Source organism: Diceros bicornis, chromosome 16, assembly GCF_020826845.1.
Source record: "Diceros bicornis minor isolate mBicDic1 chromosome 16, mDicBic1.mat.cur, whole genome shotgun sequence".
NCBI classification, from domain to species: domain Eukaryota; kingdom Metazoa; phylum Chordata; class Mammalia; order Perissodactyla; family Rhinocerotidae; genus Diceros; species Diceros bicornis.
In genome coordinates this window covers 28,951,574-28,979,036 of record NC_080755.1, presented here as the reverse complement: position 1 = coordinate 28,979,036, position 27,463 = coordinate 28,951,574, and the positions used below count along the sequence as shown (strand labels likewise).

The 27,463-nt window shown below is 38.0% G+C and overlaps 1 protein-coding gene across 10 annotated transcripts in view; it reads right to left on the bottom strand.

Annotated features, from left to right (window-relative positions):
* Positions 1–27,463, bottom strand: part of DTNA (dystrobrevin alpha) — a 352,070-nt gene that overhangs the window by 148,324 nt on the left and 176,283 nt on the right. Inside the window, exon 1 of one of the 10 annotated variants that reach the window (XM_058556972.1) lies at positions 16,674–16,826. The exons of the other annotated variants lie outside the window; for them this stretch is intronic. The gene's annotated coding sequence lies outside the window, so the exon portion shown is untranslated. Of the gene's footprint in view, positions 1–16,673; positions 16,827–27,463 lie in introns of those variants that run through there. 10 annotated transcript variants of the gene reach the window in all.

The following is a 27,463-nucleotide window of genomic DNA, read 5'->3' as shown; positions in this document are numbered from 1 at the left end:
AAATAAAATTCTAAAAAAAAAAAAGTATATTCTCTCTCACTAAACACTTTTATTACGTTTTAAAAGGTTTCTATCATATGAATGTACCATAATTTAATTTATAAAATAATTTGTTAAATTTATTAAATAATTTAATTTATCCATTGGTGGGCATTTAGTTGTTTTAAAAATTTATTATTTTAAATAATATTGTGATTAATACCCTTGTTTATAAATTTTTGTATAAAAGTATTTCCATTTTAGATAGTCCTAAAAGTAGAGTTACTAGGTCAATGCTCATAAGCATTTTAAGTCAATTAAAAATATTTACAAACTGCTCTCCAGAAAATTTGCAGTAATTTCCACTCCTACCAATAGTTTATGATACAGCTTGAAAAACATCCCTTTGATAGCTGCGTAGGATTTCTCAGCTATGGAATGACTTTAGTTATTTATTTTCCTCTTGTAAGATATTTGGCTGTTCCCAAGTTTTCACTGCTATAAATAATGCTAAAAAAGAAAGATGTCTGTACATATATCTTTGTATCCATTTCACATTTCTTAAGTTTTTCCAAAAGTGAAATTTTTATTAAAGGGTGTAATTATTTTCAAAGTCATTGATACTTACTGATACCATCAAATTGCTTTCCAGAATTATTGTATTAATTTATACTTCCACCAATAAAGTAAGAGAATGGCTTCCAACCTCACTAATATTACCTATTACCACTATTAAAATGAAACATAACAACCCAACAACAAAATATCTAAAAATATTTGCTAATTTGAAAGGTATTACAGCATTGTTTTATTTTTAATTTCTTTGATTATAAAGTGGTTTAATATTTTTAATGTTTTTTTTACTTTCACTTGATTGTGAACTATCTATTTAGGTCCCTTTCCCATTTTATCTGTCTTAGTATTTTCCTATATATTTGGCACAAGTTCTTTATATATAAAGGTTATTGACCTATTATTTTACATACATGTATCAGACATATACATTTTATGAATTATTTTTATTATGTTTAAAAGCATATACTTTTCCACGTTAGGATATTGAACTTTCCCTGACAAGTATACCATCTGCATATAACATATGCTCTGTCTCCACAGGGGGAGGCAGCACAGAACATTGGTTAAGTTCTACACTGCCTTCAATTGGGGTAACAGTGTCCATCTTTTAGGACTGTTGTGGGGATTAACTGATACATCAGACACACAGGTTTCAATGCCTTGCCTATAGCAAGTTCTTACCATCACTAGCTACTACTTATATATTTTCCTTGACTATCATCTAACCTGTAATTTTGTTAATGACATTTTTTGATGTGCAGAAGTTTAAAATGTTAATGTTGTCAAATATAACTTTTTTCCATTATGAACCTTCATTTTTATACTTATAAAACCCTTTCCTTCCACAGATTATTTAGAATTCCTCTAGGAATTTACTCAAAAGGAAAGAAAATATATATCCATTTAAAGATTTTGACATGAATGTTCATAGTGGCTTTATTTGTAATAATCAAAACTGGAAACAATCCCAATGCCCATCAACAGAAGAATGAATAAACAATAAATAAACAAAGCAATGAAAATATTGATACATGCAGCAATATGGTTGAATCTGAAAATAATTACGCTGAGTGAAAGAAAAAAGAGTATATACTCTATGATTCCAAATATAAAACTCTAGAAAATGTAAATGAATCTATAGTGACCAAAAGCAGATCTATGGTTGCTTGGGAGTGGGGGAGGGGCAGGTAGGTGGCATTGCCAAGGGACATAAGGAAACTTCTGGGATGATGGCAATGTTCACTATCTTGATTCTAGAGATAGTTTAAAGGATATGCACATTATGTCAAAATGTGTTAATCTGTACACTTTAAACAGTGTAATTTATTGTCAATTATATCTCAATAAAGCTGTTTTTAAAATTCCTCTATTTTTTTTTATAATTCTTATAGTTTGATTTATTATAAGTATTTAAGTCTAATCTAGCTGGGATTTATTTTGTAGTATGAATGAAGACCTTTTCCTTCCCTATACGACTTACTGAATAATAATAATAATCTTCCCTATTGATATGTACTGCCTCCTGTAGCATATATTAAGACATATGCTAGTATTTGTTTATACTTCAGGGTTCTGTCTATATCAACACCCTCTTTAATTATAGTTCAATTTATTTATAATTATAGCTTTATAATATATTTAATAGCTGGTAAGAAAAGCTCTCCTCCATTTTAAGATTTTCTTGCCTAACCTTAATCTTAAACAAGAGTCTCGGCCCTGTGGCTTAGCAGTTAAGTGAGTGCGCTCCGCTACTGGCGACCTGGGTTCGGATCCCGGGCGTGCACCGACACACCGCTTGTCCGGCCATGCTGAGGTGGCGTCCCACATACAGCAACTAGAAGGGTGTGCAACTATGACATACAACTATCTATCGGGGTTTGGGGGAGAAAAAGGGAAAAAAAAAATAAAAGGAGGAGGATGGGCAATAGATGTTAGCTCAGGGCTGGTCTTTCTCAGCAAAAAGAAGAGGATTGGCATGGATGTTAGCTCAGGGCTGATCTTCCTCACACACACACAAAAAAAAGAGTCTTGGATCTTAGCATTACTGTCAGAAGAGAACATTTAAATCCAAAGGATTATTTTAATACAATTTTAAATACCAAAGGTAATAAATGTTGCAATTCAGAATGGCTTTTTTACGGTTTAATTTTAAGGAAAAGTAGAAGCAGAAGGAAGACCAAATAGCAACAATACTCACTGAAGCAAAGAACTTTAGTTTAGTTAAGTTGGAAAAACCTGTTGCTGATGATCATCTGCTCTGACTTAGTTTCTCCTCTGACTTGAATCATTGGTTCTCACAAAGAGTTAGCCAGGGGAAGAGTATTTCTGATTTCGCTGGTAGACAAGAAAGATGGCTAAACTCATGGACAGTGTTGGGTAGAGGAGGGTTGTAAAGAAGACAGATGGTGTGTAATACTAAGGCAAAACACACACCTAGGAATATAGCAGGGCATTGCATCAGCAAGATAAAATTGTATATCGTCTGGTTGTTGCATGAATATGGGAGGGAGTAGTTTGGGGCTCATAACAATTTCCTTTTATTAGTTTTTCATAGACATAAAGCATCTGCCTTGTTGCCTTTTGGTTTTGGCCATTTGAGTTATTTTAAATCTGCTCATTTAGATGTTTGAGATTTGACTATTTTCCTTTTTTTTTTTTTGTGAGGAAGATCAGCCCTGTGCTAACATCTGCCAATCCTCCTCTTATTTTGCTGAGGAAGACTGGCCCTGGGCTAACACCCATGCCCATCTTCCTCCATTTTATATGGGACGCCGCCACAGCATGGCTTGACAAGCAGTGTGTCGGTGCACGCCCGGGATCCGAACCGGCGAACCCTGGGCCGCCGCAGTGGATTGCGTGCACTTAACAGCTTGCGCCACCGGGCCGGCCCCCTCGACTATTTTCTTTTTCTTTTTTAAAATAATTTTATTTATTTATTTTTTTCCCCCAAAGCCCCAGTAGATAGTTGTATGTCATAGTTGCACGTCCTTCTAGTTGCTGTATGTGGGACGCGGCCTCAGCATGGCTGGAGAAGTGGTGCGTCGTGCGCGCCCAGGATCGAACCCGGGCCACCAGCAGCGGAGTGCGCGCACTTAACCACTAAGCCACGGGGCCGGCCCGACTCGACTATTTTCTTAAGTTAAAAAGAATTGCTTCACATTTTTTTTTCACATTAGTTTTCCACTTTGGGAATTGTAATTGCTGACTATTCTTTTCTATTCCAGAATAAACAATGTTTTCATCAGGTGTGTGAGAATCAGAATGATTTCTTTTGAGCAGTACAGAGAGACAATAATCAGGCAGGTAACACTTATTAAATACTTACTGTGTACATAAACTACCTTGAAAATATTAACAAAAATGAGGATTTAATCAGAATAATCTGAATAAATGCAAGAGCTCTTTATTTGTAAGAACAATTTTCTAAAGGCAAATAGCTATCACTGAGGAGATTTTTACTTTTAAAGGTGAGAGGGGCTTTGAGTGAAGTGGCATGCATTAGTAATCAGTAGGTTAAAATCTACACTTTGCTTGCTAACCCAGGGCCTCCAAGAAATTCATTGAGCTTGATTTTCTTCATCCTTAAAAAAAGAATGATGATGTCATCTCCCTTGCAGGATTGTTAGGAGATTCAAATATAACGCAATTGAAATACTTTGCAAACAGTAAATCACAATACCTTGTTAGTTGTTATGGTTAAAAGCTTGTTACTTCTCCAGATGATAAACTACACATAACATTTGCAGAGAGTACTGTGGAGACCCCATGAATCACTAACATGATCAACATAATCCCTACTAGTTGAGAGAAACTATCACCATTTAAGCTCATGGAGAAGTACCCATGTGAGGTGAGAGTGACATAACAGGATAAATGTCTAGAGATTTCCCCACCCATGCCCCCAGCCTGCCCTTCCTTAGTAGCAGAGCAGTGGGAGGTCTGCTGATCTCCTTCCTTTTCCTCTGACTGGAGTAGTTTACTTGCCCAGTGACATCATTAGCTAAAACACTCTGAGGTCACAGATAACGACAAAGGGAGCTATAGGAGGGACTAGGTAATTGCTGTCACCCAGCTTGAGGCTTTACCTAGCCCTCTCTCTTCTGCAGTCTCCTGAATTCCTCTTGAGTCCTCACATTTCTGCCTTCCTGAGCCACGCCGTCCTCAAACCTCCTCTGCCTCGTGTGTTGCTCATCCATCATGTACCACCCACAGCAGTATCATTGTCTCCAGGAATTCCAGCACAACAGAGCTGTCGCTTTTGCACTGCCTGTATCTATCGTGTTTAAGTGTCTTTAATTCTGCATCTGTTGACATTCTGACTTCAGTTAGATTTCAAGTCACTTAATTTTCCATAAAATTCTTTCTGCACAGAGGATGGCAATCCATCTAGCCCCAACTAACCCATATTATAAGGAAAAGAGATCAGAACCTAAGTTTGTACTTGACTTTGTTCTGGGGCCTGGTTGGGTTCGGCCTGGAAACACCCATGTGACCTTGAGGACTCTGTTACTAATCCATCCCCTTATGACCACACCTTTCCAGCCTCTGGCCTGATTCTCCTTCCTGGCTGCCAGCCTCTTACTAGCTCCCTTAGGTTAGGCAAATGTCAGAGCACTTAATTCCTAGCAAGAAGGCAATGAACAAATTGACGCATTATTCAAATATCAAGCGTGGATGGGGATTTCACTTGCCCTCATTAGTACCATTAGCAGCAGTCATTCTCTGTCAAAAGGTCAGAGCTACGAAGTAGATGTGTCTATGGAACGCTTCTATCACGCACATTCTTTGAGGTGAAAACTTCGACTATCAACACTGATTGATAGTATTTGGGTAGAAAGAGGGTTCTTCCAATTTATAATGTGCATGCTTGTAAATAAAGCTTTACTCAACTTACATAAGAAAAATCCAGAGCTGCCCTGAAAATCTTACTATTTCTGAGCAGCGTTGTGTAGAATGACATAAATACCAGAGCATCTTCTAAATCTTATTACATAATAATAATTGCTGACATCTTTAAGAATTTACCACGTCAGGTATCTTACAAGTATTATCTTTTTACATATAATAGACTCCACATAGACTAAGAGTAGGCAGGATGGCCTAGTAGCTGAGCCCCACTAACTACAGCTCTCTCTCATTAACTGTATGTCCTTGGGGAGATTACTTAACCCCTTTGGCCTTAATTTCTTCATCCGTAAAATAAAGATGATAAACGATAAAAGTACCTGGCTCATGGAGTTGTTGTGAGGATTAACAGAGAGATAATAACTACTTAAATATATTCAGTGATTTTTATGTGCTAGAAAGTGTTCTCTAAGTGAGAATTCATTAACTTACATTTAAATGAGTTAAACACAAAGCACTTAGAACAGTGTCCGGCACTGAGAAAGTGTTCTATTTCATTACATCAGCGAACTCACAGAACTCTCATGCAATGTGCTCCTGCGTGTCCTCCCAGACGTTGGGTTTCCCATTGTCATCCAACATACTGGAAAGAATTACATGGCCAGGGGCCCGCCCGTGGCTTAGTGGTTAAGTGCGCGTGCTCTGCTACTAGCAGCCCGGGTTCGGATCCCGGGCGCGCACCGACACACCGCTTGTCCGGCCATGCTGAGGCGGTGTCCCACGTACAACTATCTACTGGGGCTTTGGGGAGAAAAGGGGGAAAAAAAAGGAGGAGGATTGGCAATAGATGTTAGCTCAGGGCCGGTCTTCCTCAGCAAAAAGAGGAGGATTGGCGTGGATGTTAGCTCAGGGCTGATCTTCCTCACAAAAGGAAGGAAGGAAGGAAGGAGGGAAGGAAGGAGGGAAGGAAGGAAGGAAGAAAGAAAGAAAGAATTACATGGTCAGCACATTGCTCAGATGGCTGCTATCCCCTCCTCACCCCCGTTGGCTGGCAGTTACTGCCAAAGTCCTTCCTACAGCCAGGCCACTGCCCATCGGCTTCAGGCAATACCCTCTCCTCCTTTCAGCTCTTTATTGTCAAGACAATGCTCCACCTCTTCTACCTTTTTTCCTGCATTTTCCTAACACTCTTCTCCAACCGCAGTGATCATAAGACTTTGGAAGAATCAAAAGTAACTTCTCGAAAAACAGTGGAGATCCCGATGTTGGAACTCACAGCTTTTATAATCTTCCAACCCATAAATGAACCTGGGTAAACTGCCAAGAGATAAATAAAATCCACCTAAATGGGGCAAAGGCAGGGGAATAAAAATGTACTCAAATCGGAAATTCAGTTAGAAGTCTGCTTCCACAATGATAAAGGCAACTGTTTTTGATCTTTATAAATGAGCTCTAATTATATATTTTTAAAATTCTTGTATGTTGGAAAGAAAATAATTACTGTTTTTCAATATCAAAAAAAAGTTAAGATTTTAATGAAAGGGAAAATTTCATAAAGTTCCCACCTCATTTATGTCACATCCCCAAACATTACTGTGATGCACCACACATTTCAAGAACACAGACGATGTGGTGGCACTTTCTTCCAATACAATGATTTGTGCAGCTTGGTCTTGTTAGGAAAACTTGCATATTATAAGATATGCTGTTTCCTCGGCCACAATAATTGTGCTCTAGTGCTTCATGCAGTAATTGACAATTTTCAGAGAGGATTACAAAAATAAGTCGGATGTTCTCTACCTGACATCGTAAAGACAGACAACTGACAAAACACCTCTCAAATTGACTCCTTTTCAAATTCTCCTCTCGTTCCCTTTGCTCAGAACCTCCCTCATCCTTGTTCTGGATTGTAGCATTAACTTCTTCACTTATTTCCATCCACCTAGTGTGGCTTCCCTCTAGTCTATTTTCTACATTGCTGCCAGAATGAATTTCCTCATCTGCCTTCCCAGAGTCTTCAGGATAAAGCAGTTTAAATTCCATAGAAGAGATATGAGAACACTATATGAGAACGCTGAACAGAAGTGGAGACGCAGCAGGGCTGCCTCTGGCCTGACATTCCAGCTTGGCAATTATTGGCAGTGCAGTTTTCTCATCAATAAATAAGGACAATATTTGTTTCATAGGTTATGGCAGGAATTAAATAAAATAATGCATGAAAAATGCTTGGCCTAATGCCAAGTGACCAGAAGGTGGTTATTGTGATCATGATGATGATGTGATGATGGTGATGAGGATCTGGTCCCTGAATGCTTTTTGAGTTCTAACCACCATGACTAACTTACATTTTATGACTAACTTACATTTCTAGAGATTTCTGATTCTCATCTCTCCCTGATTATGTCATACTGTTCCCTTTCTACAGATCTTCCTTTCCCCAGCCTCCTATGTAATGTTCACTATTTTTTTTTTTTTGTGAGGAAGATCAGCCCTGAGCTAACATCCATGCTAATCCTCCTCTTTTTGCTGAGGAAGACTGGCTCTGAGCTAACATCTATTGCCAATCTTCCTCCTTTTTTTTCCCCAATAGATAGTTGTATGTCATAGTTGCGCATCCTTCTAGTTGCTGCACGTGGGACATGGCCTCAGCATGGCCGGAGAGGCGGTGCGTCGGTGCGCGCCCGGGATCCGAACCCGGGCCGCCGGTAGAGGAGCGCGTGCACTGCACCGCTAAGCCATGGGGCCGGCCCTAACGCTCACTATTTTTAAAGTTTATCCCAGTGCTTCCTTCTCTTCGAAGCATTTTCTCACTCCTCCTCTATAATATCTGTTCTGTATCATGTGACTTCCAAGCATATTCCAAGGAAACTCTGAATCTAGGGACTCTGGACTGGCATTATCTTTTCAATGTCAAGTACAGTGTTTGACTGCGAAATAACAGAAAACACATATATTAGTCTCTGCCCCTAGTTCCTGGCACAGAGCTCCTAAAACCCTTGTAATTTCTTAAATGATAAGAAGACTAGGAGCATCTTTTATTGTAATATTTGGTCTTTGCCCCTAGTTCTTTATACAGAACTCCTAAATCCTTTGGAATTTTCTAGGTCATAGGAGTGTCTTTTGTTTTAATGAGGTGACTCTCGGTGGTCTTTTGGATAGCTTTTGATGTAGGCTAGTCACTAGAAAGATCAAGCCATGATTAGAAGCTTGAAACTTTCGGCCCCACCCCCATCCTCCAGGGAGGGGAGAGGAGCTGGAGATTGAGTTAATGATCAATTGTGCATACATAATGAAGCCTCTATAAAAATTCCCGAAGTATGCGGTTTGGACAGCTTCTGGGTTGGTGAACCATCCATGTGCCGGGAGGTTGGTGCATCCCAACTCCACAGGAACAGAAGCGCCTGTGCTCAGGACCCTTCCAGAGCTCGCCCCATGTATCTATCTCTTCATCTGGCTGTTCAGTTGTATCCTTTACTATATAATAAACCAGTAAACGTAAGTGTTTCCCTGAGTTCTGTGAGCTGTTCTAGCAAACGATGGAACCTGAGGACGGGGTCCTGGAAACCTCTGATTTATAGCCAGTTGGTCAGAATCACAGGTGACAACCTGGACTTGCAATTGGCATCTGAAGTGGGACGGGAGGCACTCTTGTGAGACTGAGCCCTTAACCTCTGGGATCTGACACTAACTCCAGGAAGTTAGTTAGAATTGCTTGATGTGAAAAATCCATCCCTCTTGTGTCAGAAGTGTTGTGAGTGTGGTAGTAGTGTGAGAATAAAGGAAAATAGTTCATTTTTCTTACACACTGACACATATAAATTCAACTTGTGTTTTTTTTTTTAACAAATGAGAAAATGAACAAACAGAATTCTCAAGTGAGCTAGGCTACAGAATATTTGAGACCAAGACTTCTCTGGAAAATCTTGGCCTTACAGTCACCAGAATCAAAGGATCCCCTTGATTAGAATTTCTTCTCTTTTTTTTTTTTTTGTGAGGAAGATCAGCCCTGAGCTAACCTCTGATGCCAATCCTCCTCCTTTTTTCTTTTGGTGAGGAAGGTTGGCCCTGAGCTAACATCCGTGCCCATCTTCCTCCACTTTATATGGGACACCGCCACAGCATGGCTTTGACAAGCGGTGGGTCTGTGCAGGCCTGGGATTTGAACCTGCGAACCCTGGGCTGCCAAAGCAGAGCACGCGCACTTAACCGCTTGCGCCACCGGTCTGGCCCCCATAGGTATTTCTTTGAGTGAAAATTTCGCAAAGAATATTCACTTCTCGTCCTCTGTCACCCCAATTCATCAGAGATGCAGAAATGGATCCCCCCATTAAATAAAAGACCCTATTTGTTGTGCTTAATTCTAGAGCTGCACTGTCCAATAATACAGCATGTCACACCCGGCTATTTAAATTTAAATTACTTAGTATTAAATAAAATAGAAATCCAGTTCCTTGGTCACACTAGTCATATTTCGAGTGCTCAACAGCCTCATGTGGTTAGTAGTTACTGTATTGGACAGTGCAGACATAGAACATTTCCAGCACCACAGAAGGTTCTATTGAACAACACTGCTCTAGATCGCTGCCCTCTTGACTACACCTAAGTGCTAGGTTACATTCAAGACCAATTATCCTCTGCCCATTCTTATAGGAGCAAAAATTTATTTTGAATAAATTTCAAACAATAATAATTGGGAAGTATATCATATTCAAAATATTTTACTGTTTTCTATCAAAGTCAAGGCATTCCAGATTTTACCATTTGGTACTTCCTTTCAGTGAAATTATAAAAACGTACCCTCTCTCTCCCATTTGATGTGAAACTTTTTATTTGCAACACCAGTTGTGAAGACAAATGCATAGAGATGAATAAAGGGAGTCACAGACTTTTCTACTCTCTAACATTAGTATTTTAATAATGCCTTACATTTGTGTACTTACATTAACTTGGCTAGTCTGTAGCAGGACCCAGGTATTCTGACACTTGAGCCAAGACCTGTTCTCTACACCATGCTGTCTATACCTGTTCTATCTAAAGAGTAAAGAAGTGGGGCCGGCCCCGTGGCTTAGCGGTTAAGTGCGCGTGCTCCACTGCTGGCGGCCCGGGCTCAGAACCCGGGCGCGCATCGACGCACCGCTTCTCCGGCCATGCTGAGGCCGCGTCCCACATACAGCAACTAGAAGGACGTGCAGCTATGACATACAACTATCTACTGCGGCTTTGGGGGGAAAAAATAAATAAATAAAATCTTAAAAAAAAAAAAGAGTAAAGAAGTGGAACAATTAGATAAGCATATAGCCATGTCTATGACTTCTTACAGCTTCATAGCCATCGGAGCACGAGTATGAGCTGATGTGTTTGTTACATTTCTCAGAAGATTTTTTTTTTCCAGAATGATTGCCCTTGTTTACACTTATAAACACCACAACAATGAAAAACCCTGTATATACATTTGACTATTTAGTTTGTTAGGATATTTTCCTAGTAGTAGAACTGTTGAGTCCAAGGGTATATAATTTTTCGAGCCTCTGCTACACATTGTCAGGTTGACCCTCCCGCAAAAAAAGTATCACTTTATACTCCCAACAGCAGTGGATGAGAGGTCACATTTTCCACAGCTCCCTAACATTAGGTATCACGTCTCTTTCCTCCTCCTGCTTCTCTCTTTTAAAAATATTTGCTAAAGATTAAAATGTATTTGTTTAATTTGTAGGTATTTTTAAGATAGTGAATACAACACCAAAGACACGATCCATGAAAGAAATAATTGATAAGCTGGACTTCATTAAAATTAAAAACTTCTGCTCTGTGAAAGACAATATCAAGAGAATGAGAAGACAAGCCACAGACTGGGAGAAAATATTTGCAAAAGACATATCTGATAAAGGACTGTTATTCAAAATATACGAAGAACTCAAAACTCAACAATAAGGAAACAAACAACCCGATTAAAATATGGGCCAATGACCTAAACAGAGACCTCACCAAAGAAGATATACGAATGGCAAATAAGCATAGGAAAAGATGTGCACATCATATGTCATTAGGGAAATACAAGTTCAAACAATGACATACCACTACACACCTATTAGAATGGCCAAAATCCAGAACACTGAGAACACCAAAGTGAGATGTGGAACAACAGGAAGTCTCATTCATTGCTGGTGGGAATGCAAAATGGTAGAGACACTTTGGAAGACAGTTTGGCGGGTTTCTTATAAAACTAAACATACTCTTACCACGTGACCCAGCAATCACGCTCCTTGGTTTTTACCTGAAGGAGTTGAAAATTTATATCCACACAAAAACCTGCACAAGAATGTTTATAGCAGCTTTATTCATGATTGCCAAAACTTGGAAGCAACTAAGATGTCCTTCAGTAGGTGAACAGATAAACTGTGGTACATCCAGACCATGGAATATTATTCAGTGCTAAAAAGAAATGAGCTACCAAGCTATGAAAAGACATGGAGGACTTGAAATGCACAGTGCTAAGTAAAGAAGCCAATCTGAAAAGGCTACATAGTGTATGATTCCAATTATATGACATTCTGGAAAAGGCAAAACTATGGAGGCAATAAAAAGATCAGTGGTTTCCAGGAAGTAGAGGGGGAGGTGGGAGATAAGCAAAGTGCAGAGGATTTTTAGGGCAGTGAAAATCCTCTGTATGATATTATAATGATAGATATGTATCATTGTACGTTTGCCCAGACCCATAGAATGTACAACACTAAGAGTGAACTCTAAGGTAAACTAGGGACTCTGGGTGATTATGATGTGTCAATGTAGGTTCATCCTTGGTAAAAAAATGTACAATTTTGGTGAGTGATGTTGATAATGGGGGAGGCTATGCAGGTGTGGGGGCAGGGAATACATGGCAAATCCAATTTTGTTGCAAACCTAAAACTCTCTAAAAAATAAAGTCTTAAAAATAATTAGTGCTCTGCTTTTTTAAAATTGATTTATGAGACCTCATTATATATTATGGATACTCATCTTTTCTCTTTCATTTATGTTGCAAATATTCATTCTACTTTGCTATTTGCTTTTTAATTTTGCTTATAGCATTTCCAGAAGCAACAACTTTTTATGTAACCATTCCTTTATAGTTTCTGCCTTTGAAGGCATGTTTTTCTATCTCAAGTTCTACATTTTCTTCTACTACTTTAATGGATCCACCTTTTATATCAGAATTGCCACTCCATCTGGTATTTCTTTCATGTGAGGGTTGGGTAGAGGCAAGTGATTTTTCTGAGTATAATTATTTCCCAAAAAAAACTCCAGATTAATAGGTTTTAGACATAAAATATTTATTTAAAACGAATTTAGAAAGATAATTAAAATATTGAAATGATGTCAACAGTGAACATTTCATAATATGCATGCCAGGTAATGGGGAATTATTATAATAATATTTATCACTCTAAAATGTATCAAGCTAATATTATCATGAAAGTGAAACCAATTGATTGTCCCTTTGTATATATTAAAAATGTAACAAATTGTTCATTCCTAGCAATAAGTTTACTCTTTTCCTATCAGATACCAGCCTACACATTGTACAATTTTTGATAAGTTTAATTATTATTGATGGGAGCCTCTGTTGCATATTGAACAGAGTCAACATACTGTATAATAGCTCTGTTAAGAACATCACAAGCATATCTATTGTTAGTGATTTGTAAATGCTATTAATGGAATTAATAACATTTGGGAGTAAATATCTGAAAATAATACCACCCATTAGAAATTTCGACTTTATTTCTAAAAACATTGGCCTTTTGCAGAGTCTAGAGCTTTCTAATGAAGTCAATATTTTTCTCTTAATTAATCATTATTGTCATCATCATCACCATGATCACGATCATTACTTTTTTCTTCATTTGAAACATTTAAGAATATTTAAAAAAAAGAGTCCAATTCTTTTCATAAAAAATTAGATGATTGTCAATAATAAAATCCACTTTAATGAAGTCACAGGTTTAAAAACAGCAGCTCCTAAAAATGGAATATCTAGTTGATATTGAGGCATCATTCATTGGCTTGATCTTCTCTATTTTAGAAATATTGTATTGGGGTTCAACAATTATCATTAATTTTATTGAAGATGCTATAATAGTCAATATGATTCTTCTTCATCATGACTCTGTTGAACATCTATCTCCTTAATAGAGGTAAATGTTTGCAGGTAATTAGCTATTTGTCTGAGAGGCTAAGGAGCTCTAGACATTAAAGCTCAATGTTAAGAAACACCAATCATTCAAAGCTAACAATAAAGCATGATTTAAACAAGGATTGACAAAAATATGATTCAATTAAAACATCTTGGCAAAATTTCTAATTTAAAGCAAGTACATCAAAGTCATTTTGTTTCTTAAGAACGTAAGTATCAAAACAACTATAAAAGGAGCTTCCATATAGCCATTATGGAAAATAACGTGGTTTCTAAAAAAACTAAAAATAGAACTACCATGAGATCTAGCAAACCCTTTTCTGAGTATACACCAAAAGCAAATTAAATCAGTACCTGGAAAAGATATCTACGCATCCATATTCATTAAGTATTATTCACATAACCGAAATATGAAAACAACTGATGTGTCCATCAACAGACGAATGGACAAAGAAATTGTGGTGTATATGTACAATGGAATATTATTCAGCCTTAAAAAAGAAAGAGATCTTGCCATTTGCAACAATACGGATGAAACTGGAAGACATTATACTAAGTGAAATAAGCCAGACATAGAAAGAAAAATACTGCATGATCTCATTTATATGTGGAATCTAAAAAAGCCAAATACATAGAAGCAGAGAGTAGAAGCAGGGGACGGAGGGTGAGGAAAACGGGGAGATGTTGGTCAAAGGGTACAAAGTTGCAGTTATATAGGATGAACAAGTCTAGGGATCTAATGTACAGCATGATGACTATAGTTAATACTGTATATTGTATACTGGAAATTTACTAGGAAAGTAGATTTCAGGAGCTCTCATCATACACACACAAGTGGTAACTATTTGTGAGGAGGAGACACGTTAATTAGTTTGACTATAGAAATCATTTCACTGTGTATATGTGTAGCAAATCATCATGTTATATGCCTTAAATAGATACAATTCTTATTTAAAAAATAAAATTTAAAAGGAGCTTCTATCTTATGGACCTCTCAGTTATGATGACCTCAGAAATGGACACATACATACAGTGTTAGGTGAATAAAGACCACAGAAATTTGGGTATATGTCGATTTTTACACACTTCTAGGTCTAATGTCTAAGCTAGCTGATCTCTTAGCCCACAACAGCAAGGACTGAAACAAATTCAACTACAGGAATTTGTTTACATTTCAATTAATAGATGGAACCTATCTATGTCTTATCATGATTTGAAACATGGAATAGTGGAATACTAGTGCTTTTCAATAATTTCACCTCCTCCATACTACTCTCTTTTCTTTGATATATAGAGATTTAACCCATTCCAGTACTGATGGGAAAGGAGAAATCTTGGTTGAGATCATTCACACTTTTATCTTCACCTTTTGTCTCTTTCTTTTCTTTTCTCTCTGTGGCTGTCTCTCTCTCTCTTCCTCTTTCCCTCCCTCCCTCTTCCATTTTTCCTTTAATAAAAACAGACCACTTTCTACCTCAGATATTGTATTGAGAATTTACACTTTAAAATATTTTACCAGGTACCATCTTTCACCAATTCTTGAGAACTTCCTATTCTTAAGTAATAACTTACGCCTGTGAAAATATTTTATTTTGAAGGACATGCTCATAGCTCGTTCTGTATTCAGAGCAACAAAGGGAGAAAGGAAAGAATGAATTCAGATACAAGCAGGGGAATTTTACAAATGTTGGATATTATTAAAATGCTTTTGATATTTGTCATTATGGAAATAGTTCCCTTTATTTGCAATCATGACAAAAAAATTGTTTTGAATAATGATTACAACTCCTTGTTCAAATTTAGAAGATGGCTTGTTGTATGAAAACCAGAGAGACTAAGAAAACAGCAATGAAAAATCACAGAGCACAAATGGATTTAACAAAATCCAAGTTTCCCTTTTTGAAGAAAGAGGGGCAGATGATCCCACGTGGAATAATTTGTTGGCTTTTATCCCAATCAGTGCCAATGAGTGGCAAACAATTGATTTTAGCTAAGAAAGTATTTTTCAAAGACTTTCCTATATGGAAACACTCCAGTGAATACTGGACAGTGAATACACTTGAATAACAGTGGGTTTATTCAAGTTTAGTTACTGCTACTGTTTAGTTAGGTTTAGTCTCTAAAGCTGCCACGACAACTTTGTTCTAAGAGGAGAGAAGTTACCCAGGTTAGCCCCTAGACAAAAAATTAAAGGAAATTCTAATGTCTTATGAGAAAGCTAAACATCAAATATCAGTAGAAACCATGAACAAGAAACCGAAAAAAGTTATTAATAAAGAAATTTTCTTCTTCTTTAACTTGTTCTATGCATATCAAAGCCTCCTCTTTTGAAGCAAGCTGCTAGGCTGATATGTAAACAACGCAGGAGAAGGCTTCTGCGCTCTGGGAATTGATGCCACACTGAATTGTTTACATTCGGCTCCTACCAGCCTCTAAAGCAAAAGAGTTCATTTTATACTAACCCGTATCGTATTCACTTCTATTTTTAAATCCTCTAAGATACATACGACCACAATGCCTGAAAGAAGAGAATACTAATGGCAATAAAATATGTTGTAAAAATTATAGATAAAACTGAACTATTATCTTGGATGAGGCTGGGAGTAATACGATGAAAGAGGAATAAAAGCCCAGATACAATAAATATACTAAATAACACGCTGAAGAACTTTGTCCTACTGCTTAATTTAGTCTAAGAGACAAGCAGCTTTGGACTAATGCCACTAATAAGGTGTCCTCTAAGAAAAGTGGACCATTTTCAAAGAAGAAAACAAGGAAACACTTTACTCAGTTTTACATTGATCTGAAGATACTAATTATTGCATTCTTATTACTTCCTTTCCAGTTTTCTCTCTTTTACATGCACACACACCTTCACACACACTACCACAGAACCATACAAATTCACAACGGTTTAGACTTTCAAATTAAAAACAGATGAAACAGGAGGTGGGGAGCTGGGTGGAGGGGACAGGGGAAATTTGTCCTGTACCCATGTGGGGGTGGGGGTGGGGGCGACAGTGAAATTCCACCCAGCAAGTTATGCCACTGAAACAGAAGAAGTAAGGAGTTCAGTTTCATAGATTCATTTGTACCTTACCTGGTTTTGTAGTTAAATGCACCAACATGGCCCTAATTCTTCCTCTAAAGTACTACATATGCTGAAAGCTATAGTATTTGACCTTACACATTTCCACAGAAGAAACTCCAAAGTAACCTTTAACTTCAATAAAACGCTGTGTTCATTCTTCCCCTTGTGCTCAACACACAGCAATCTAATACACCTCATCATGTGGTCCGTTACCATGGTAGCAATGAATCCAGCTGCTGAAATACAAAAGACTGACAAAAAGTTGCTTTTTTCCCCTCCACCCACCCTGACAAAGTCAGATTTTTTTTTCTGTATGACAAGTCTAATTTGAATATGTTTCCGTTGCTGACTCAACTTCATGAACAAGGCAAAAAAGAGAGAGAATGAATTAACAGAGGTATAAGAATAAAAGGTCTCCCAAAGCATTTAAACCACCTAATGAAATAACTATATGCATTTTTAAGTGGCCACCAATCCCTTGAAACACTGATCATTACCTACTATTTCTGCCAACCAAATATTTTTAAATACCAGTTACTAACTCAATAGGAAATGCAACAATAATCTCACAGCTCTTTAAAAAATATAAAAAATACGTTAAATGACTCAGTAAACACAGATGCTGAAAACACTACATCAGTATATGAAGGGCTAGTCTCAAAATATTTTTCTAGAGCAAACTTCTAATCACAGCTCAGAGGTGGGAGGTAAAATTCTTTATTTTCTTTTCATCAAAACCCTGTGTTTAAACATTACTTAAACAGATGAGATTGCAGCTCTATTTAAAATGATCACAGATTTGGATCTGTGGGGATACAGCCTGCTAGAATCAACCCAACTCTATTTGAGGGATCTATGTTAAGAGTAGAGGTCTCGGGGTTGGGACAGTATGAACTCTGAACAATCCTGGAACCCCCAAACCCATGGCTACACAATTAAGACTTAAGAAATCACCTTCAGTTTATTCCCAGGACTTTAAAGAAGGCTGATGGGAGTCCTGGGTGACTGCGGCTTCACCTCACTCAGCTGCTGTTCCTCTCTCCCACCACGAACATCGCTGAGAGCTGGTGCTCCCTGTCCTCCATCCAGCACTGCTTTGTCCCTCAGGTCTTGCATTGCCACCCTGCTGCTTCCACAGCTTTGCTTACTTCCCAAATTTAGCTCATATTTCATTCTAATTTGTTTACATCTCTCTCTCTCTTTAGATATAGACTCTCCTAGGAAGGGAACGCTGTCTTATTCATCTTCCTATATCAAGTAACCAGCAAAGGATTGGGCATAATGTAGGGCTCGGGGGCTGTATCTTGAATGGATAAAGCAGAGACTGAATGTTTTATCTCAGCTCCTCCAGGACTGTGTTCAGAGCATCCCTTGCTGTGGTTAAACCCTTAAGGGGTCTGCACAGGCTTTTCCTAGATATTCCACAAAGGGAGGCAGACAAGAGGAGCTCTTAAGAAGGGCAACTGTGGAGTTACCCAGATGTGGGTTTGAAACCTGGTTCTCGCCCACACTAGTTTTGTGATCTTGCATAGATTATTTCACCTCTCTAAACCTGGTTTACTCTTCTCTAAAGTTCCTCCTTAAAAGAGCTATGTAAAAGGGTGAAACAAGGTAGTCCAAGGAAAGCAGCAGGCACAAAGCTTGAAACATACTAAATGCTCAATAAATTCTTGCTAGTGTTATTTACTAAAAATGTTTATGATTTTTGAACAAGAGGAACCATGAGAAAGCTCACTGACACCTGACTTTCCTTTGCTGATAAAACTGTCATTTTCAACCAGATACACATTATCAATCATATGCTTCATAATAGGAGTTTGGGTAATGACACAGCATAAATACAGTGACCATGTCAGGCAAATAGGGCTGCTTGCTCCCACCTGCAGACCTGGGGGGAATGATCAGTCCAAACGTTATACATGCTCCCAGTGCAAAACAGACTGTGGGAAGAATGCTAAACTTGGTAGCCAATTAAAAAATTTTTTAAATGTGAAAGAAAAAACACATTTAGTAAAGCAGTTCATTTTGATACACATATTGGATTCTCAAGAAATTGTCTATATGTTACTTATTAGTGATTTTTTTTCAAAATAAAATAAAATATAAAGAATTTTTCATCATAAAGACCTTCAGAATACAAATTATATACACAGACTGCATTTTTAACAATTGACCAGCGTTGGATTAACAGTAGTTAAAAGGTCACCTTGATCTATTACAAGGGCTGTAAACTGCTCCCCAATACAGACATTTAGTTGTTTTTCTCCACAGTCGTCTAACTCAGGAAATTAGCTGACACCAAAGCCAATTGCCTAGGAAAATTAGCATTAAAATCCCTTTGAAAATTTACAGTGCAAAGAAGCAGCCAAGGGTTAAACAAAAACTGGCAGAGAAAAAACTTTCATGGAAGGAAGTTGCCAGAAAGAATAAAATAAGTGTTGCGTATTGCAAGATTTCTCTATCATTAAAAAAAAAAAAAAAAAGCCCTACAACAAATCAGTACAGGCTATTAAAATAGCTTTGGCGCTGTTACAACTCTGGAAAGTTCCTAAGTGTTGTGACTCATGATGACACAGTCCTATAAAGCGTGTAAATGAGGCAGAACAGGGAAAAGGCAAGAAACACAGACACTGGAAAATCAGCAGCCCTTAATCCTCTTCAGGACAGCTGATGAAGGAAAGACTAATAGAACCACAATTTGAATAATTCACACTATTCTCATGTGTGGCTGGCTGAATCGAGACCCTATTTCCTGCATTCATTTCTTTGCGAGTCTTTACTGTGTGCCTTTTTTCTCCTACAGATTGGTTATGTATCTAATTGTCCTTCATTTTGTAAATTTAAGAGCCTATCATTTATCTAGTTAACATGGACTGCTACAAGAGCATTTAATATGATTAACAAACATCCTTTGTCAGATGGTAAAGCGTCTTGTTTGATTCTCTCTCTCAAGCATTAGGGAATATGATGTCAGTATATTTGGTTTCACAAAGTTTTAAATTCCCCTTGGCACATGTTAAGATGAACTTCTCCATCAATGTGAATAAAATTTGTAACATAATCTGTGCTGGTGTGACCCACTTAATTTCATACAAAGAATCCAATCACCTAGGGAGAAACAGTTCTTGCGACATAATGCTTCAGAATGTATCCCAGGAAGTCCATTTGTCAAGCCCTGGCCCCACTGAGATGGGAGGGAGCTTACTAGGTTATTTGCTTCACTGCTCTCTTGTCAGATGTGAGGGCACCTAATTTCCCACAAACTCAAGGTAACAACATGGGCTCAGAGGTCATGAGCTTGAATTAAGCAGCATGGCTACAAAAAAACTCGCTGCTGATGTTAATGAAATTAAAACAAGACAAAACAATTTGAACCTCTGCAAATGCAATTTTTCAGGTCCCATTTTAAAATTGTTATTTATTTTATAATACCACAAAGTGCTTTATTGTTAGGGTACTGGTTTAAATCAAATAAGAAAAGTTGTTAACAGCAACAAAAAAAGATTGTGATCTACTGAACAATTTTTGCAAGCACATAGTTTCTTGGGCCGCTTTGAGCAGCTGACCTAAAAAATATTAATCGAATTAGTATCTATTCTATTCACGAAAATTTCTTATGAAAGAGCAAGGCTGTTGCAAGCCATCTCAATTTATATAACTCAATATCAAGATATTCTATTTTACCCTTAAGATATTTTCAAAACATGCCCTCCTCTTTTGAATTGTATCAACAGTGCTATAAATAATATCTGTTTTAAAATAGCACTGTGACATTGAAGGCTACATATCCTACAGATAACTTATTGTGAATCTTGAATCATTTTGCCTTACTCATTTATGGAAATTTATTCCTGAATTTCTGCTTTTGTATTTTTCCTCTCTTTAAAATTTATAACTATACAGTTATATTCTAGATTTTTCCTTAGTGAAAAACACACTTGGTTTTTAAACTTAAAAAGTTACACTTCTTGTCCATTTTCTCACTAAAAGGTGATATCACATGTCTAGTGTAGAGAAGTTGAAAAATACAGAAAGATTTATGAAATAACATTAAAAGCACATATAATTCAACTATCTGAAATAACCAATATTGACATCTTAACGTATTTCTTTAATTTATATGTTAAAAATCCTGGATAATTCTGAATATTGCTTTCTTTTGCTTAATGAAAGATGTAAAATAAGCACACTATGGTATTACATCTTCTTTGAAAATATTTTTTAATAGTTGCATAAAATTCTACTATTTAGATGTATCAGAAGTTATTTAGCCATCTCTGATTGTTAAATATCTATTTATCTTTTCCAGATTTCTTATTATAAGCACTATACCTTTGTATATAAATTTTTGGCTATTTCTTGGGTTATTTCCTTAGAATAGATTCCTGTGGGGGAGGGGGTATTATTGAGTTTAGGTTAGAAAATCTAAGTACAGAATTTTAGAATTGGCAGGATCCATATCTATAATTTAGTATAATACTCCATTTTACGAAAGAGGAAATTGAGGCTCAACGATGTGAGATAACTGACTCAAAATCCTGCCATGAATTCTTCTAGTGCTAGAACAGAAACTGATGTTCTTTGTGAGTCCACTTGGCTTTTTGTAAATTCACCACGCTGATTCTAAAGGGCAATTCGTCTCTGAGGTGCTCCCTCCCCAGTTCCGGTTTGGTATCATCTGTGAAACTCCACGAATGTGCTCTAGAGTCCAAGGCAGGAATGGGAGTTACTTGGAGGCAGGTGACACTGGTTTTTTCACCACGGACAATCCGCATGGCAGAATCTCTAAAGCCACCTTTCACTGACAGCAAAACAAAACAGATATTGAGAAGAAGCAAATATTCTCCCAGACCAAAATCTGGCCTGAGGAGGACAAAACGGAAAAGGATTCCAAGAGACTTGAGAGATCAGGATGCTCATAAAGTTAGTGAGCTCAAATTGATATAAAATTAGGCAGAGGTCTTTGATGGGCTCTGAGTTCCTCTATGGCCTTGTATTCTGTCAGGAGAGCAGAACAGTGTGAATCAAGTGGCAGACTGTCCGGCAACTCACAGGGGAAGAGGAATAAGTCTGTGTCTGGTCACCCTCTGCGAGAATTCCATATCCGGTAAACCCAGGTGTGTTTGCACAGCCATGATGATATTGCCATTTGACAGGATACCTTCTCTCTCAGCTAGAGGGAAAAGGGAAGGATATTTCTGAAAATCAAGTCTACCTGCGAAGTCAAGGAAACAGGTAGATTCCCGAGACTTCGCTCTTGAGATAATTTATTTTCTTAGTCTGAATACACAGTACACAGAGATTATAGTTTCTTTGTCTCTTCCATGTGGCTGACTCTAAAATGAGATGACTTATTCTAATTCAGTAAATTTTAATTAAGTGCCTTCTAAAAGCACATATTGCACTAGATGTAGGCAAAGAAGTATAAATGGCCTACAACCTAGATGGGGAGATAAGAATATGGGTAAAGAAAATATAGCTGTAGATATAATATATGATAAAAAACACAATTAATGACTTTAGAGTAGACAGATAATTTAATTAGGTCATTTTAAGCAGAATATTTAGTGGGAAAAATCACCCATTCAGTATGCCCTAAGTTTGGAAAGCATTTGTTGTTGGAATATTAGGTGTGTTTTCCCAGATTCTTTTACTCCATTTTCAAGGACTTGGAATATACCAGCACAGCATACATTCTAAAGCTCTCTGGAGGGATGCCTGGTATACCCTAGGAGTATATTCAGTGACCATGATTAGATGTAGGAGTGATAGAAGTTACTGAGTTTCTTCCTTCCTTTGTAATGTGCCCCTGGGAAAGGACAAGTAATTAAATGATTGGTGGAAAGGTGAAGGGGGTAGGATGAACAGTAACTGTCTGTCAAGTAATATGTGTATATATATCATAGGCAATGAGATGGAGAGTTTAGGGTGCAAATGCAATGCCTTGTATCCTGTAAGGCACTCAGTAAAAGTTAATTATTGATGACAACTGTGATAAAAATAAAGGGTATTCGATAATGAAGCAAGTTAGGAGAAAACATAATGCAGACTATAGAGAATAAATTATTATGGAAAAACAGATTAAGAAATAGCTGAAAAAGGATATAAGATGATTTAGGGGGAAAGATAAAAAGAAAAGCATATGTGGTTCAATAGAACACAGAGAAAAATTACCCAGAAGGGGTAACGGTAAAGGAATACTGAAGAAATACACACAATTGAGAAAATTTTTTGAATAAACTGAGACAAGTAAAATAATATTTGAAATTTCATTCAGTATACTTAAGTGAATTCCATTATTGGAATGAAGGAAACAGGTTCATTTGGTAGTTAAACACATTTTATATAAATTGACCCATAATATAAAGACATTGGACCCTTCTGGGTGTCTGTGGTGGCAAATACTCCATCGGCAGGGACCATCGATCTGACATTGCAGAGGTTCCCACGTACAACGCTGAGGAGTTCATTGGAGTCAATGTGGGAGGTATCATCCTTGCTCCACACTTCACACCAGTCACTTCCTCATCACGCCACTGCCTTCCGTTTAGAACCCCACAGTGACATGTGAAATGGAGAAACTGGAGAAACTCTTATACAATGGTGAACAATAAACAGGAAGAGAGGTGGCACAGAAGCCTGGGAGGGAGGCACTTCAGCATTTGAAAGGACATCTGCACAATAAATAATGGTGAGCAGGTGTTCTTTGTGTTTCACTGAAGGCACAGTATGCTTTTGCCAGGTGAGACATTAGGAAGGACCTTTTGATATAATATCAAAATTACGGCTTGTAAGTAACACAACGCAGAAAGGCATTAGCATTCTACGTTGTTCATCAGAGATGAATAGCGTTTTTGGAAGATATTAGCTGCTCATATTTGTTATGGATGTAAAGGCACTTTACATCCTAGTGAAGATACAATTATGTGTTTATATGCTCCTATACACACACACCGAGGGAAGAGAAACCCTAAGTGACACGTTAGAGCCTGTGATTTGGATTGCTCACTCATATCGTCATACTTGCAGCAATAACATCCAAAGTGTTAAACACAAACACTATTTGTTTTATCTATTTCAGGCTTTATGATATCTTTGGTAAATGCTGTAGATCAATTAAAAAATAAAAGTGAGCAGGGCCAGCCCGGTGGTGTAGCGGTTAAGTTTGCTCACTCTTCTTCAGTGGCCCAGGGCTTGCAGGTTCAGATCCTGGGCGCGGACCTATGCACTGCTTATCAAGCCATGCTGTGGCAGATGTCCCACATATAAAGTAGAGGAAGATGGGCACAGATGTTAGCCCAGGGCCAGTCTTCCTCAGCAAAAAGAGGAGGATTGGCAATGGATATTAGCTCAGGGCTAACCTTCCTCACAAACAAACAAACAAACAAGCAAAAAAATGCATAAGCTTTAAAGAAAAATAAAATAGAATAAAAAAATAAAAGTGAGCAAAAATATTTTCTAATCACTTGTAACCCCACCAACCACAGTTAACATTTTTGTATTTACATATTCATATCCATGTCAATGTAAATATGTAGATTTATATATCTTGTAAATATGTACAAAAATTGATTTTTTGTATCATCATACAAAAATCACGTATTTGATTTTAAAGTGGATTGTTACTTTTTAAACTGCAGCCATTTCCATATTCTAAGGGAAGCTAAAGACTTCATGATTATTTTTGAGATTGCTCTTTTTTGTTATAAATTTTAATAGGCCTATTGGTTATACATAGCCTATCCTAGATGACAGTGGCAGAGAGAAAAGGAACTAAGCCACTCAAAAATACTATGTTCATTTTGGATGGTATAGCTGGAAAATTATGAGTTATTAGGCGGAATGGGAAGGGTCTGGGGACTAGATCCAGGGACAATGGGTATTGAAGTTCTTAACATGGGGAGGTCCAGGTCAAAGGAAATTCCTACCTGTAGGGAAAGCGGGTTCTAAAACATGGTGGCCCAGGAGGAAACAGCCAATATGGGACCCCTTCTGAAGGGTATGGTTATGATCTAAGGAATAATTATGCTGATGACTAATTTTAAATATTCTGACTCATAATATCTCTCTGTTATTGTTAAGATTTTAGGAAAGCTTTGAGAACTATTCTCAGCTTCACAGTGGGTAATTTAAGTCTGTGTCCATGTTTAGAATGAGGTATGAGGAGAGAATATCCTCTCCGTGGTGATTCGGTGATATCTCAGACCTTTTGAGAAAGTGACATTTGAGACGACACCTGTGAAAAATGAGAAGGAGGCCTTTCAGGCAAAGAGAAGAGCATATGCTGAGGTCCCCGAGTAGGGAGAGAGCACGATGTGTTCAAGGAATGCAGGATCAATGTGGTTGGAGCACTATGCATAAAGGGCAGAGGGTCATGGCATGGAAAAGCTGGCAGGGACTAGAGTTTTGTAGGCCATGTTAGGGATTTTGTAATTTATTGTAAGCGCAGTGGGAAGCTTTTGAAGGATTTAAAACATAATAGTAACATAATCCAACTTTTATTTTTAAAGGAACACCCTGGCTATGATGTGGAGAATGGGTAAGAAAGGGGCAAGAGTGGATCAAGTGAAACCAGTCTGGGAGCGAACGGGTGATTCTGTACTAAAATGCTGACAATGGAGACAGTAAGAAGTGTATATATTTGAAATATATTTTGGAGGTGGAATTGACAGGAATCAGTCACAGATTGAATGTGGGAGATGAGTGAGAATGGGGTATAAAGAAAAACTCCCATCATTCTGAAATAAATGGAGGCGCCATTTACTATGCTGCAGAATCCGTGTGCAGGAGCATGTTGAGACATCTCTGAGACAGTTAAGCAGTGATGTCACATAGGCTGTGTCTATATATGCCTGAAGCCCTGAAGATAGAGCTTGGATGTAGATGTAGATGTGGGAATTGTAGGTACAAAGAGATTTTTTTAAAGCCATGGGAAAAGGAGAGCATACATGGAGAAGCATGCCCAAGACTCCTCCCCAAGACAGAGGGGTCAGGGAGGTAGGAGGAAAACCTTGTGAGTGTGTTTCTATGGAGGCTACTTACAGGAGAGTTTTCAGGAAGGAAGAGATGATCTTTGAGTTGAAAGCTACTGAGAGGTTGAGTAAGATTAGAATGGAAAAAGCAATCATTGGCTTTGGAATATGGAGATAATGATGACTTTACTAAGAAGCTTTTTCGTGGAATGGTGAGGGACGGGAGAAGAATGGGAGGTAAGGAAGTGGAGTCAGCCTGTATAAACAATTTCTTTTTATGGAGAAACTTGGGTTTGTAGAGGAGCAGATGTAGGGCTGCAACAGAAAGGAAATATGAAGTCAAGAATATTTCAAATATAGGAGATTCTGGAAAATATTTACATGCGGAGGAGAGTGGTCCACTAGAGAGACATGATATGGGAGAGAAAATGGCTGACTGAAGGTACTCAGTTCTTAAGAGGGTAAAAGGGGACGAGATACAGAGTACATGTGGAGAGAAATTGCCTCTCCTGTGACATGAAGGGAGAAGGAGTTGAAGGCTGCAGATGAAGGTATATTTGTACATTTGGGAATGGAAAGAGGGAGTTCCTACCTAATGGCTTCTATCCTCTCAATGAAGTAAGAAGCAAGGTTGCTAGCTCAGAATGAGGAATGGGGAGAAGAGGTTTGATGCAACTGGAGAAATAATGAACTAGTCACTGTGGAGAGTAGGAGAGTGAGCTGACTATAGACATAGTAGGCTAGCCATGGAGAGTTGCAAGCACATCTAAAGTGGTGATCAGGAGCCCAGCATGATACCAGTTTGCTCAGTTGTGTGGTTTTCTTCAACAAAGCTCAGCCAAACAGGTGAAAGTATAGGTAAGTCAGGTGAGTGGGTTCATCCATGGCTCAGCTATTGCCTGGTGAATATGATGGGAGGGAAGATGTGCAAGGGAGTTGAAGGTACATAAAAGGGAAGTTTGTACAAGGGATGGACCATGGAATCTAAGCAAGTAAGGAGGGAAGTAAAGACAGGAGGAGATTGTTAACTAGTGAGAAAGAACTAGGACCAAAAGACCCTGTAATGAACACAAAGAATTGCAAACGTGGAGATCAGAGCTGGAAGGGTAGGACGTGGTGTTTGGAGAGTGGAAGTGCTTCAGTTTCTGAAGATAACTAGCTCCAGTGGTCAAAGAACTGGATTGCGGAGGTCAAATGGAAGGATTTTCACTGGATATAAGGAAAGTATCGACTGGATCATCCACAAGTATACTAAAGTAATCAGAATGGAGATAAAAGTCGTAGCAGGGATATTTATGTGAGCTACGCAGAGCCAGTCAAAGTCCTGTGGGAAACAGAGTTAAGCTCTCTTCTCTGTGATCTATGGCTGGGTAGATTGTGTATGCTGGAAGGTGCTGGTGGCCTTCTTCATCATTTTATTGATAGAGCCTCCTTAAGTATTAATCCAACACCAGAGAAAAACAGAGCTGAGAAAGGGGAAAGAGCCAAGGTCCTGAGCATAAACTTTGAACCCTTGAATCTACCCTTATCTGAAGCCTGACTGTCCCTGTTTTGTTTAGCTAGCCTGAGTGATTTTTTTTGTCATTTGCAAACACAAAGCATAAACTAATATGGGTGGGTCTGTTTCACAAAAAAGAAATATACGGAAATGTAACAGATTTGCTCTTCACCTACCTAATTTCCATTTCTTCCATTTTTCTTTGCTGGCAGAACTCTTACCCATGCCTCTACCATGGGTCTCAAGGACGGGTCTAAATCAATCACTGCTATTGCAATCCCCTTGCCAGTAATGCCAGTAGCATATGAAAGAAAGTCTGCTTGGGGGAG